This window comes from Columba livia, chromosome 1 (genome assembly GCF_036013475.1).
Source record: "Columba livia isolate bColLiv1 breed racing homer chromosome 1, bColLiv1.pat.W.v2, whole genome shotgun sequence".
In the NCBI taxonomy this organism is placed as follows: domain Eukaryota; kingdom Metazoa; phylum Chordata; class Aves; order Columbiformes; family Columbidae; genus Columba; species Columba livia.
Genome location: NC_088602.1, coordinates 207596959 through 207611273, shown reverse-complemented (window position 1 = coordinate 207611273; position 14315 = coordinate 207596959). Strand labels below are relative to the sequence as shown.

General features: G+C 45.2%; 1 protein-coding gene across 2 annotated transcripts in view; it reads right to left on the bottom strand.

The window, feature by feature from the left end:
• Nucleotides 1-12464, bottom strand: part of PRKCQ (protein kinase C theta) — a 67258-nt gene extending 54794 nt beyond the window's left edge. The window contains exon 1 of one of the 2 annotated variants that reach the window (XM_065049298.1): nt 11866-12464. The gene's annotated coding sequence lies outside the window, so the exon portion shown is untranslated. The remainder of the gene's footprint in view (nt 1-11865) is intronic. The other variant, XM_065049299.1, reaches the window with a different exon arrangement.
• Nucleotides 12465-14315: the final 1851 nt, after the last annotated feature.

Genomic DNA, 14315 nt, shown 5'->3' with positions numbered 1-14315 from the left:
ACAGTATCTGCTTCTCTTTTCCCCAAAACTCACACTCTTTTCCCCTTTAATCAGCTGACACTGTCCCCTGAGCTCTGGAGGTAGCACAGATCCTCACATAAAGCAAACAAATGTTCATCCTACACTAGCTATCTTGAGAATACCATGGCTTGTGATGTGCACGAACCATGATGGACTCATCTCAGCATCACTCTCAGCTAATCAACACAGCGTGCAAGGAAGATGTCTGTCCTTCCTGCACGCACCACTGGCCAGGGAACAGCTCAGTTATACACTCAGATATCCAGTTGCAATAGTGCAGGTAGTCCTGGTGCACTCACAAAATCCCAAAGAGGGACCACCTCTAAAGCCACCTCCGTGTGACGAAATGAGTTACAGTCATAGCAGCATTTGCAAAGATGCAACAGATGATTGTTTATTTTAGACATACGAGGTTCTTTTTACTATGATCAGAAAAGGAAGGGATGACCAAATAAATCAAGGTGGTGCTTTGCTCTAGCAATGACAAAGGTTGCAATCAGTTACCACCCATTCCTCACCACTCCCAAAAGGGGGAAAGTCCATTTTTCTGAGGTGATGGTGTAGCTATTGTCTAATGTAGAAGTGCAGAGCCTGATTTTTCAGAGGGGCTGTGCAAGTGGAAGCTGTACCATGAAGGGGCATATTGGTGGCTGTTGGGACTTCAGCAAGCATGTATGGCATTCCCTGAAAGGACTGAATTACAAAATCACAGAATCACAAAATGTCAGGGACTGGAAAGGACCTCAAAAGATCATCCAGTTCAATCACCCCGCCGGATCAGGAACACCCAGATGATGTTACACAGGAAGGTGTCCAGGCGGGTTTGAATGTCTGCAGAGAAGGACACTCCACAACCCCCTGGGCAGCCTGTTCCAGTGTCTGTCCCCTTCACTGTGAAGAATTTTCTTCTCAAATTTAAGTGGAACCTTTTGTGTTCCAGTTTGAACCCATTACCCCTTGTCTTATCACTGGTTGTCACCAGGAAGAGCCTGGCTCCATCCTTGTGACCCTCACCCTTTACATATTTATAAACATTAATAAGGGCACCCCTCAGTCTACTCTTCTCCAAGCTCAAGAGTCCCAGCTCCCTCAGCCTTTCCTCACACGGGAGATGCTCCACTCCATCATCTTGGTGGCTGCGCTGGACTCTCTCCAGCAGTTCCCTGTCCTTCTGGAACTGAGAGGCCCAGAACTGGACACAATACTCCAGATGCGGTCGTAGAGACCCACATCAGTACTGTGGTCCAAAGCTTGTCCTGCTTGTTTACTATGCCCCTGCCCGCTGCTCACTCTTCATCCACCACCACGGTCTCCCTCTGTGTGATTAACAAGAGAGGTCCACGAGCTGTAGCTGGTGATGCTTCTACTACTGGGATCCTCTGCCCAAAAGAATGGCTCACAGTCTTCATGAACCAGCCTATGGCCACCTCTCTCACATTGATATGGGTCCATATTGATCCTGACACACTGGAGGTTCCCTCCTCTTTCTTCTTTGCCCAAACAAACTGGGATTCCTGACATTTAACTTCAGAAATTCACTCTACTACTTACGCCGTATACAACTGCAGATGGAATATTCACCCCGGGGTCTCTTCATAATTGACAGAAAGAGACCTGATGGGTTTTCAATTTCCATTATCCCCATATAAACTAAAATGACAAAAATGGGTGAAATGCCTGGTGACCTCAAATGCCTCTTGAGAAAGAGCCAACAGAGACCAGGCAGATAGTTCAGGTGAAGATGTCTGTGTGGCATTTAGGTTTCTGAGACGAGAGGGACTGGCTCCCAGCCATGGTGTCTCACCAGTCAGCACTTAAACAAATTCGGGGATCAGCTTATGGGTGTTTATCTGCATCAAAACTCAAGTAAACTGACATATGTACTGCAAGGAGAGATGAATAAGCTGAAGACACAACGATGCTCTACAGCTTTGCCTAAGCGCAACAGACTCTGAACTCTTTAAATAGGGCAGAAGGACAATGCTAATAACTAGGAACTGGAAAAAATGACACAAGCTACATAACTGAATTTTCTAATTATAAGATTTGGTAAAAGCACCATCCTTTCCGTTTTCTCTAGAAAACACACTACAAAGAACCACCTTGCTTTGACAAGGGCTGGGGACAGGGAGAGACAGACATTTTCAAAAGACTTTATCTAATTTGCTCAAATGGTTTAATACCAACATCTGTAGTTGCTCTGACAAACACCCTCCCCTTGTACGAGGGGGAGGAGGGGACAGAGGCGATGAAAACGGAAGTTGGAGGATGCACGTTCTTTACTATTTCACCAACGTTATAAATCAAAACATAAATAGCAAGTGTTACTGCAAGGGTGGGAGGGGAAAACCTGGGTAAATTCAGCTCTCAGCATGCACACAGTCCTTCAAGACAAAGAACAGTGACTCCCACATCAGCATTTGTCTCTCTGGTTTCCGTGGATAAGTAGGGTATGACCTTGTCTAAATCCCATTCACAAGCCAGAACAAATCTCTATAAGCCCCAGCTGCTTTTTCTGTTTTCAACATATCAGGCCCAAAATGTCTCCTTTTTCGCTGAGACTGATCATTCCCCCACTGCATCTATTCCTGACTTCCATGGCTGATTTACACCAGGAGAGAAGCAGGCTCGCCAGCACACAGAAACTCCACAGCAAAATCAAATGACCACATCAAAAACCTCCTCAAAAGAAAAGGCTCAAATCCAAGTGAAAAATTAGCCACATGCAAGCTTAATATTGCAATAAAATAGAACATAAATTTCTGTTCCCAGTGCACTTGCAGAAATCCAGTGCGAAGTTCATGGGGATTTACAGTGCTAGATGAACCCAAAGCTTGGCTACTTCATTAATGTGCTGTCCTGTTGCTGGTTGTGGAGTCCCTGTGTATCCCTGTAGATTGTTATCTGCTGCTTAAAATATCACAGGGTTATTAAAAGACCAAGCTGAATTAGTACTTCACTTGTGTCAAGGCAAAGCTGCAACAAGCCTCAATTTTTCAGTAAAGTTACTCCAACCTTACATGTGTGAGTTTGCAGATAATCCTGCTGTCACTAGCATTTCTCTCTATTTTTTTTTTCTTTTTTAATTAAAAAATAAAATTAAGGCCACGTACCTGGGTGGTTTATTTAGATTGCATGTTAAATTCAGCCTCTCAGACAGAGACACTTAGCTGACAATGAGGCTACTGCTGCCACATGTTTGGTCCCAAGGAAAGAACTGTGTCCAAAGTGTTGAGTTACTGCATCAATGAGGACAAACAGGGATAAAATATACACCTACCAAACCCAAGAAAACCTTACTGGCAGTCCAAAGTTATAAGTACATTTGCTAGAGAGGTTCTTCTCCTGGAAAACACCAGAATAACTTCACAAAATGAGTCAGCCAAAGCCCTACAGCCAGTCTGCTTTAAGAACACGTACTCTTTAACCCTTGATCCCTGCATCCCTGAGAGGAGTTACATTAAATCCACACTCTCAGCAGATGTGTGCATTTATAGTGGTGCAACAGCCTTTTTGCTTATTGGGATGGACTGGGTTTATTTGTTTTTTTTCCAGAAAACCTGTGGTACAATGGTGTATGAGGCAGGAATTGCATTTCCTGGCCTGGGTGGGTGGTTGCTCTGCAAAGAAATATCCAGGTGTGATGACAGAAGAGGAATCTGTGTTTGCCTTAGAGCAAAATTTGTTTGGGTTGTAAGTTGTCTGCTGTACCAAAAGATGCAGATCTTTTGAATGCTTCATGCTTATCAGGGTAAGAAACAGAGGAGTCTAGAGGAGTCTGTGCCCTCATAGATGACTTTTTAGGACTGTGATTTAGTCCACAACACTTGGCCCAGACACAGCAGTGAGGACCAGGCCCATGCTGGTGACCAGGGAGAGCCATTTCTTCTCACCTTCTCTGCTGAGGTCCAAAACTTGCTATATGTAGCACGCAAGGACAATTCATTAGGTTCATTACCTGCTTCTGGCTACATCTCTTCCTGAGGGCAAAGGTATGTCTGCTTTCTGTCCTGTGACCAGTACACAGGCTGCAGGTGATTCTAGGTCATAGTATCATAAAATCATAGAATTACTTTGGTTGGAAGAGATCATTGAGATAATTGAGTCTGACAGTTAGCCTGACACTGGCACCAAACCACATCCCTAAGAACCTCATCTACACATCTTTTAAACCCCTCCAGGGATGGTGACTCCACCACTGCCCTGGGCAGCCTGTTCTAATGCCTGACAACGCTTTCTTGGGATAAATTTTTCCTAATATCCAATCTAAACCTCCCCTGGTGCAACTTAAGGCTGTTTCCCCTAGTCCTACCACTTGCAACTTGGAGGAAGAGACCAGCACCCTCCATGATCCAACCTCCTTTCAGACAGTTGTAGAACATCATGAAGTTCCTACTAAACCCAAACTAGGCATTTTGATATTGTGAAATGAAGCAATACTGTTGGGATCAGCAGAACATGGACACACATGTCCCACACCAAGTAGACTAAGATACCTTCCCTGGTCCCAAGAGCAAAAGCACATCTATCCCTTTGGTATATCTCCCTTCCTTGAAGATCCTAATCCATCCTGCCTGCAGGGAACAGTCCCTATCATATGCTATTGCCTGCCAGAGTACTGCTCAAACTGGTCACAACCAGAGGTGAGACTGTGCTGACACTTAAATGGTCTTGCTGATAGCAGCACAGTGCTCAGCCCTGTTATTTTAGCAGCATAGCCAGTAACTCCAGACACACAATAAAGAATGGGACACGCTTGCTCTCAGAAGCACATCCTGTGGCTTGCACCAGCTATCAGGTGGAGATGTGCATCCTGTCCATCAGGAAAGGGTGGGCAGCAAGCCCCAATACTTTGCTTAACACCAAAGATGTGCCAACACGGAAAAGAAAGATCACTGTGGAAGCATGATCATGCAGGGTTGCTTTAGTTTGGACTGTGACTTGTTTTGGGCTACTTAAGATAAACATTTGGGTTCACTAAGTTGACCTGGATCTCCTGAGACCTCACCTTCCACCCAGAAAGTAAACAGTGGCTCCATATTGCCCATAAGGTGGGATTTTCAGGAAAAGGAACGCTTGCACTGTGGCAGAGACCAAGTGAGTCCACTCTGGTTCTAGGCTACATGGACTTCTTTCCACAAAGAAGCGGCAGATAGAAAGGTCTTATGCCTTGACTATCACCAAACAGGATATAATTAGCTCAGTCTGTCCCAGGAACATTTTCTGGAAGTGTCTCTTTCTTTGTCATGAGGAGCAAAGAACAAAGATGCTCTTGTATTAGCTGTTCTGGCAAGGTGTTTAAGCATGAATCCTCATGTCTGGGAATGAGGCTAATGAAGCCAAGGAAAGATGCAAAGCTTCAAGAAAACTGAAGATCATTTCCATACAGTGTGCTAGACCTAAACACAGGTGAATCTCTAGCTTAAACCTTCACCCTTCTGCAGTAGGGAGGAACCTGCTAGCTGTCTCCAGCCCCACACCCACCTCTCACCATGTACCTGTCTATCTTCTGCCCACCTCGTTGCAATCAGCACCTTCTTCTCAGACTGTCTACCTACACTGGGTTTTTCCTGCCCCACATTGCTGTCGTGATGAGTCTGAGGTCTACTCCACCACCTCCACTCATTGATCCACTTCTGCAGGCACGCTCACATCTTCTCCCCTGTTAACCCCAGTGCCTGGAATGACCTTTTCAAATCAGTTTCAAACATCATTTCCCTGCTTATCTAAATGATAAAACCCTCCATGCACAGCAGGTGGTGAGTAGGTGTTTTTTGTTCCCATAGAAAATTCTGTCAAAAATATTTGATATAAACCAACTTTTTCAATTAAAAAAAAAAAATCTGAAGAAAAAATGGGGTTTCACTCTAGGAAACTGAGGCACAAAGTCTGAAATGTTTCAATTCAGCCAACCTACCATACTGCCTTATAGCAACTATAGATTATGTTCCCTCATTTCCTCATTCTTTCTGTCAACCAGGCTTATCCATGGGACCACATCTTCCATGAGCACTATTGCCAGGGACACTGGCGGTGGAGACAACACCTTTCTGTACCATGTAAAAAGGTCACGGTACATCTTGGAAGCTCCAGGAAATCAACTGAGTGGAAAAGCGTGTGCCATCTCTAACTGAATTCTCATGACACAAGATAACAGTGTTCAGAATCAAATTTTGTCGTGGACCAAAATACTTCCACTAAAGAACTAAAAAAAAAACAACTGTGTCTTGGAAAGGAAAACACCTTTATTTTTCTTGTCTTCTAAAACCAACTGAATCTCTCAACCTGAAGCTTCCAGCTTAGACTCTGCTCTTCTAACACCTTACCTGGGAGCACACCACGATGCCCATGAAGAGCTATGGTCTTGCAACACACAAGGCTGCACGACTTCCTCCTTCCTTCTATTCCCTTCTGTCACCATCTCTACTTCCATATGTACCATGTTGTTGCTACCTTTGCTATAACTCGTTCCTATGTACTTAGTAAACCGCTTAGGATCAAACTTTTTTATGCATTCATGCACTACCTCATCCTGGTCAGGGCAGTAGTAATTATGGAGACAGTTCTTCTACTGTCACGTTTGCTGATAATTATAATGTGCTAAGTACAGAAAGGATTTTATTGCCACCTTTGAATTCCTTTACATATCACAGAGGATGTTCCAACCACGTCCTATAGGCACCTCTCTTTGATGTCACATCACATTCTTTCCTTTAACTGTTCATGGTCTGGCAACCCTGGATGAAAACTCTCTGAATCTTTCATCATTGTAGGTATCTTGTCTATGCTAGGATATTGTTTCAATGCAACAATAATTTGGTAAACTAATACACTTTTATTTTAGAAAAAAATGACATTTCTTGTAATTTTTTTTTCCTGTTTTTCTAGTTCATAATCAGTGGGGGTAAGATTCAGGGCTTTTTTCTTTTTCTAAACTCAGGTATTCAGCAGGCATTACCAATGAGACACAAATAAAGAGTTATGCCATGAAAGGTACAGTTTCTCCGCAAAAAGTCTCTTCTGCCCATGAAGTGGCATCATCTCCTGATGGAAGGGCAAGAGTGCCCTGGCCTTGGGCAACAGAATGGGCCAGAATAATCTTTTCTGCTTTGTTTCATTTGAAATCTACGCCCAGTCCCAGTAACATCGCTCAGTCAAGTTCATGGCCTGGTTTGTGGATATCCTGGGGTTTTTCACATTGTTCTTCTGGCTGAGGTTCCTCTTTTCACCTTCAAGCACCTCCCAGGGAGTTCAGAGCTACTTTCTCCACAATCTTGATGTAAAGCATGGAGGTTTTACTCCTCTTTAATAGCCAGGTCCAGACTGACATGCAGGTCAAGTACTTGACAGTTTAGTGACAAAGCACCAGGCAAACAATCACAGGTTAAAATACTTGCCCATGGAGGATAAACACTGCAGAGGACACAGCACAAAGCGCTCACATGCTGAGCTGTACCCACCAACCCTGCCGACCTGGCAGGGTGAGGATGCCCTAAACTAGTCTCAGCATTAAGATTCCCTTCATTTCTCTGATTAAATGGCAATTTCAGGAGACATAACAGAAGTCACAGGAACAACAGAATGGGACTGAGCACGATACACAGATGACCACAAGATTCATAATGTCCCTGTTATGACTCGTTTATCAACTGGAAATTTTTTTGTCTTTCAGGGTTGGTATTTCCTATGCCTAAGTTGTGACTACATTATTGTATCTCCTGAAGATAAGTGGGACATTTGTACTTGACAACAATAAGAAAAAGGGGATACAAGCAAATTAAAAGACATAATAGTCAAGACAGCTGATTACTGAGAAGCAATTCAGCCCAAAACAGGTCAAACGTGATGTGGAAATGACCATTCACAAAAATCAGAAAAATGTTATGTAGAGTTTATCACCTGTAAATCGCAGGGCTCTTTACGGCTCAGATAAATATCAAGAAATTCACTTTAGAGATAACTAAACCCTGCATCCGCACCACACACATGACACCGTGGTAAGAGAGATAAGGTACAGTTCTGTGAAAACTGCACCATTTTCTTGTCATCCTGCCCTGGGTACATTCTATACAACCATACACCTCTTCCATGCAGGATTTCTGCCCAAAAGGAGCAAACACAGGAAAGGATTCTTACGCATAGGTAGAACTAAAAACATCACCAAAATGGGATGGCACAATTCTGCCCCAGCGAGCTGCTCAAAAACAGTTGTGTTGCTACAAGGTACGACACAAACCGGAGGAATTATCTGTTGCTTAAAACAGCTGCTTTTAATTTGAAAAACAACATGCATTTGTTCCACACATATCATCAAAGTTAATAAACCCTATCTATGCTGCTGCATGTGATCTGGTTGGTGGTGACAAAAAACTTCAACAGGCCTTACAAATCACAAAATTAATACAAACAAACAAACACATAAAGCACTTTGCAACTGGCTACAGAGAAGGGTTTGTAGTTCATGCTGCATTTGCCAATGTTTTCCTTCCAGACAGGCTTACAACCAGGAGTAAGACACTCTGGTGAGGATTCAAGTGCAGGCAAACAGAGAACAACGTGATGGAATGGAAACAAACCGTCACGGTGAGCTCGCAGGCTAACACCGACTGCCTTCTGATGGCCAACCCAAACACCATCCAGCAAACGTTTCTACGTGAGAACAGGCAGCTGGCACGTGAGTGACCCCGCAAGGGCCATGTGTTCATGCACATTAAGCTGTAGGTACCTGTGATTATAGAATCAAGGCTCTGGTTAACCCTACAGATGTTTTCACGCATAAGTTTTGGTTGTTCATACTAACGTATTGACTTTGGTTGTTCATACTAACGTATTGACTTTCTCTTCCTTTTCTGTTTTGAGAATCGTTTTTTCAAAGCTTAGGCAAAGAACAACACTCTGCTTACACAAATCTTGGCTTCAGCAAAATGGGAAGTGACAGCAGAATTTGCAGCCTAGTGTTTTAACTGAGATCCACAAACATATATGAAAAAAAGCCAAGAGCAGCTCCTATAGAGCAGCCCACCTGACAAAGCCCTGGAAGGTGCTTAGTACTTCACCTTGCTGTGGAGCTATTTGCAATTAAGCTTAGACAATAAGAAGAAGCCAAATAAGAAGAAGCCAAAAAGTTGCCACCACACCACTTTCTTCAGAACACAGGGGGAGGATATAGAGAGACTAACCTGTAATATATCCCAAGGAGGAAAAATAAAAACTCATCATGCTGGGAAGCTAAGCTGCTGGGGTTCTCCTTCCCTCCATCCCACCTTCCTCGTCTCTCCCTCTAAGCCTTTCCTTTGAGGGCCTCCACCTCTGACGTGATGGTGAGACATACAGTGTACCCGTGAGAAGCTCTGAGACTCAACTGAGTGACTTTCTTTGAAAGGAAACACACTTGAGGCAGAAAAAAAATATCAGTTAGCTCCACCCTTGCAGTGTAATAACCCTCTGTTCATAGCTCTCCTAGGTGCAAAGAAAAGAAAAGTTTTACCCAGTGTAGCGGTGCGATTACAAAAACATCCTGGGCACAGGGGGGCTGCTGAGGTGCAGGACGGAGATTCAGCATAGGGCCCTGAATCCTTGGTAGGGCTTTGAAAATGATCCCAAAAGACATGCAGAAGTGGGGAGGTCTAACCAAGCTCTGCATTGCGTATGCCCGTGCAACTGTAGCATCATCCTAAAGGAGAGAGTCTTTTAACTCAGAAACCTCTGCACAGGCTGAACATGATTTGCTTAATTCATCAGGTGTTTTCATAGGGGTTGGCCAAAAAGTCATGTGAGGGAAGTGAGGGGATCAGCGTGGCTCAGGGAGCTTTGCCAAGTGAAGGCTGGTGGATGTCGAAGTCTCATGTCCAGCCTAGACACCACAAAAGAGACAAAGGCAACAACCCAGAGCCCTGCACTGGGATCTAGATTCAACTCTGATGTCAGGTTTTCAGCCAACGGCAGCTCCAGTAAAGCAGCTTTCTCAGGAGGCCATCTGATACCTCCAGTTAAATGCAGCCCTATTCTACTGCAATCAGGTGGGACAGGAACCTCCTTGGAGCTGGTGCTCCTTGCTGGTCCCTCAACTTGGCTCCTAAAAAAATACCAAAGTCAGAACATTGCCCTGTTCACCGCAAATAGTTCTGCTTCTCCCTCCCCTCTGCCGCCTTCTTTTTTTTTAATAGCAAGTTCAGTGAAACTTTATCTCTTCCTGCTCTAGTAACCCCGCTAAATAATCTGCTATTACCATGACTCAATTGAGCGGCTTTCAGCTGCTGAAGTAATTTTCTTGGCTACTGTTGTTTCGCCGGTGGAAATTTAGAAAAGAGCCCATAAAAAGCTTTCCGCCCCTGTAAAGTATCACACTACCGGAGAACACAGCTGAGAAGTTAGTTAGTTGCACTGAAGTTACAATTAAACAGGATTCGATTGCACCCAAGAGTTTTAACTTCATTACTTACATTAACTTCATTCACATGCAGAATACATGTGAAAAGGCAGAATATTATAGGGATATTTTGAAAGACATATTTGGCCACCAGGCAGCAGAGGATAATCAAGTAGATCATTTTATTCAGTTATGAAGACAGCCATTTTATTAGGCAGGTTTATAGGGAAAGGTGATGTTGTCTGTTAGATCAAGTTATCCAATAGCAGAAAACAGTAGGTTCTCATGCACAAAAGCACTGCTTTGGGTATATATCCATATCTGTATCATACATATATAAAACCTGTAGGAGGGCTTGCTACTGAAAAGCAGCTCTGCTTTTCTCAAGTTAATTGTCTAGTATAATAAACATGTTACATCTCCCTACAAGGCCTGACTTAGCTATTAGCCTCAGACAATCAATCATAGATGAATCAACATGACTCCTATGTGATTATATTTTTGTGACCAACTTTGTAGCTGCACAGAAGCCCATTTAGGAGCTTCTATTGGGAGCTGTTAATTTCTTTCAAACCCTTCTCAAAATAGCACTGTATAGTGAGTCTCTATTCAGCGTGCATGCAGGTAACATAACCCAAGTCTCAAAACTGAGCAGCCAGGCTGGGTTTTTGAGACCCTTCCTTCAAAAGGAAATGCAGCTCACAACACTCTGCAGCAGAGGAGGGATGGAGGCAGTTCATTTCTCTTTACCACTTAAATCTACTTTCAAACTTATCACAGTGCTGGTTTTTAGAATATTACAAATTTGATCTGAAAATTATATACCCAGCTACTGAGATACAGCATCTCCTCTAGAAGTAGACTTCTATCCAGCTGTCTTATTACACATTGCCGTAACCAAGAAACACCTACAAAACATCACAGAACCTAGCAGGGGAAAGTATTTTCCCTCTATATTTTCCCCAGTTTGTTTACTGAGTTGAATAACGCTTTGGTTATAGTCAGTTTTCATTGTTTCTTTTTTTTCCTATTTTCCCCTCTTTGTATTGCATGAAGGCACATGGGAGAAAACAACACTTTTTAAAGGCAGGAAAATGTGATTATGAAACCACAAACAGTCGCAAAAGGCATCAGGTGTAGAAGTTGAAAGCAGTTTAGACTCTTACTTAAGAAAAAGAAAAAAAAAAAAAAAAAAGAACTCTGCCTAGGTTTCAAGTTGAGAGCTTTAAAATCCCGTAAGAGAGCATGAACTGCTGAAGCCGACCAGCGCTCCAGGTAAAATGAGATGCCAGCAGCACCAGGGTGCCCCAAACTTTCTCGTCCCATTGAGCATCTCCTGCCCGCACACCGCTCCTGCGCTGCCCTGCGCACCTCCTGCGCGCACCGCGTTCCCTTGCGCACCTCCCGCACCCCCCGCACATCCGCACGGTGCCGCGCAATCCCCGCCGCGCTCCGCACCGCACCGCAGGCTGTACCTGCTGCCCGCGCAGCTCAGCTCGTCTCGTCCCAGCTCAGCAAAGCTCGGCTTGGCTCGGATCGCCTCGGCTCGGCGCAGCCTGGTTCACTTGAGCTCGGCTCAGCTCGGTGCAGCCGGATTCAATTCGGCTCGGCACAGCCTGGTTCAGTATAGCTCGGCTCGGCTCGGTGTAGACTGATTCAGTTCGGCTCTGCTCAGCTTTCTTTGGCACGGCTTGAACCCAGTTCAGCCCGGCTCTGCTGGGCTCTGCCCGACACAGCCCGGCTCGGCTCAGCTCGGCCCGGAGCTGCCTAGTTCAGTTCAGATCGGCTCAGCTCGGTGCTGGTTCAGTTAAACTCGGCTCGGCGCCGCCTGGTTCAGCCAAGTTCAGCTCGGCTCGATGTAGCCGGGTTCAGCTCGGCTCGGCGCAAGCTGGTTCTGTTCGGCTCTGCTCAGCTTTCCTTGACACGGCTTGAGCCCAGTTCAGCCCAACTCTGCTGGGCTCCGCCAGACTAAGCGCGGCTCGTCTCAGCCCGGCTCGGCGCAGCGATCGCTGCCCGCCGCAGCCGCCCCCGCCCCGCCGGAGCTGCCCTCGCCGCCTCTTCCTCCTCCTTCTCCTCCTCCTCGGCGCCACCCCGTTCCGCCCCCGGGCCCCCCGGCCTCCTCCCGTGTTTGCCCCCAAAAAGGGCCCGATCCCCGGGGGCTTAGTGCTGGCTGGGAGCATCACCTCCAGCGCTGCAATGGGACCCCACTTGAGGGCTGTATGCATGGAAGCTTCTTTTGCAGGCATTTCTTTGCAGACACGTAAAGAAATGCTCACCGAAAAAAAGTAAATAACTAGGACAACCTGAATTTTTTCAGGTTGCAGAGTTTTGTTGTTGTGTATAGCAGGGGATGCTTGCTGAGGGGTGCAGAGGGAAGTCAACAGAGAAGATTTGCCTTGTTCATTTGTCCCATCATGTTACATTCTTAGCTATGGCTGTTTGAAACATCTTCTCTTCCAGACACACCTAACCTCGGACCAGGTTGTTGTGTGCAAAAAGACTAGGTGGTACCTGTTTTGTGCTCCTCTTTCAGGGGTTGAGGGTGTCAGAGGTGGGTTTTGCCTGGGACATCCCTGGGAGACCTTCTCAGCACCATGGGTCCTGTGGCTTCCTCCTGTGCTGTAAGATTAGGTGTGATGCTGGGGGTAGTGGGCAGGAGGATCTGGAGTGGGAAACTGGCCTGGGAACCTGGGAAAGGAGCAACAAGAAGGAAAAGAAACCCCAGAAATTTGGGGGGCAAAGGGTTTTGGAGAAGACCATGAGAAATCCTGCAGGAATCCACCCAACACTGTGAGATGAGCGGGCTTTGGTGCTGCTAATAGTCAAACAAATAGGATTGCAGCTATAGCAAGGAGACCTATGGAGGTCCTTCATACCACTTCATATACCCCCATAGAAGTCATGAGGCTGTGTTCAGGTACAGTGTGTGGGTCCTAATGCTCTGGTGAAGAATCTCAAATAGCCTTTCTCTAAAAGGTCAGTGAAGCATTGGAGATGCAGAACATGCTACCTGCCGGACCTGTAAAAAGAAATGTTGTGTTTCAGATCATCCAAATGAGATGTTTAGAAATTTTAGGACCTGTAAGTGTTCACTTTGAATGGGCTGGGATGGTTCTTTGAATACCATTGTGACGATTTTGCCCTTGCCACTGACTCCTAAAATGTAAAGTATGGATTAAAATAGAGAGAGGAGAGGCAAGTCAAGGCAAAAGGAAAGGCTGCTGGGCTTTTGGAAATCAGGGGAAATGAATTGCTTTTAAAGAGTGGGTCTCTCCTATTTTCTGGAACAATTTGAGCTGAGTAGAATCCATATTCCTGTTACCAGCAGGAGAGAAAAAGACATTTCATGAGGCAGATGATTTTGCATTTTAATTGCTCACACACCATTAACTTACATATCCATCCTTCCTGTCTGCATCAGAGTTCATTATACTGGAGAGGCATGGGGTGTGGTGTTGATACCGCAAGCATGCAGAAGAGGTTCTCTCATCCCAAGTGAAGGCGAGCTTTAGAGAATTAGAATCCCATGTATTTCCAACCCAATCTTCAGTTTTCAGCTCCACTGGCTCCTGATGCTGTTGCTCCAATTTGCACAGGTCATGATGGTTGAAGGACCATCATATCCACCTGCACTTTAACTGCACAAGTGCATGTTTTGGGCTTTGCAGTGATGTATCCCCAGCAGCAATGAAGCCCCATGGTCTCTCTCTCATTTCCCTGCCTCCATTGATATTGCTCCCCCACATAAACCAGATCCCACCTGGGGGACAGAGCGTGACACAACACCCAGTTACATGAGGATCACTTTGCAGATGTGCAAATATTTAGGCTCAGTGTTAGTTTCTGTGTATCACACACAAAACAGCGCATTGGGCCACTCAGCTCTGACGTAGGGGCAGAAAATCATAGGATGGTTTGGGTTGGA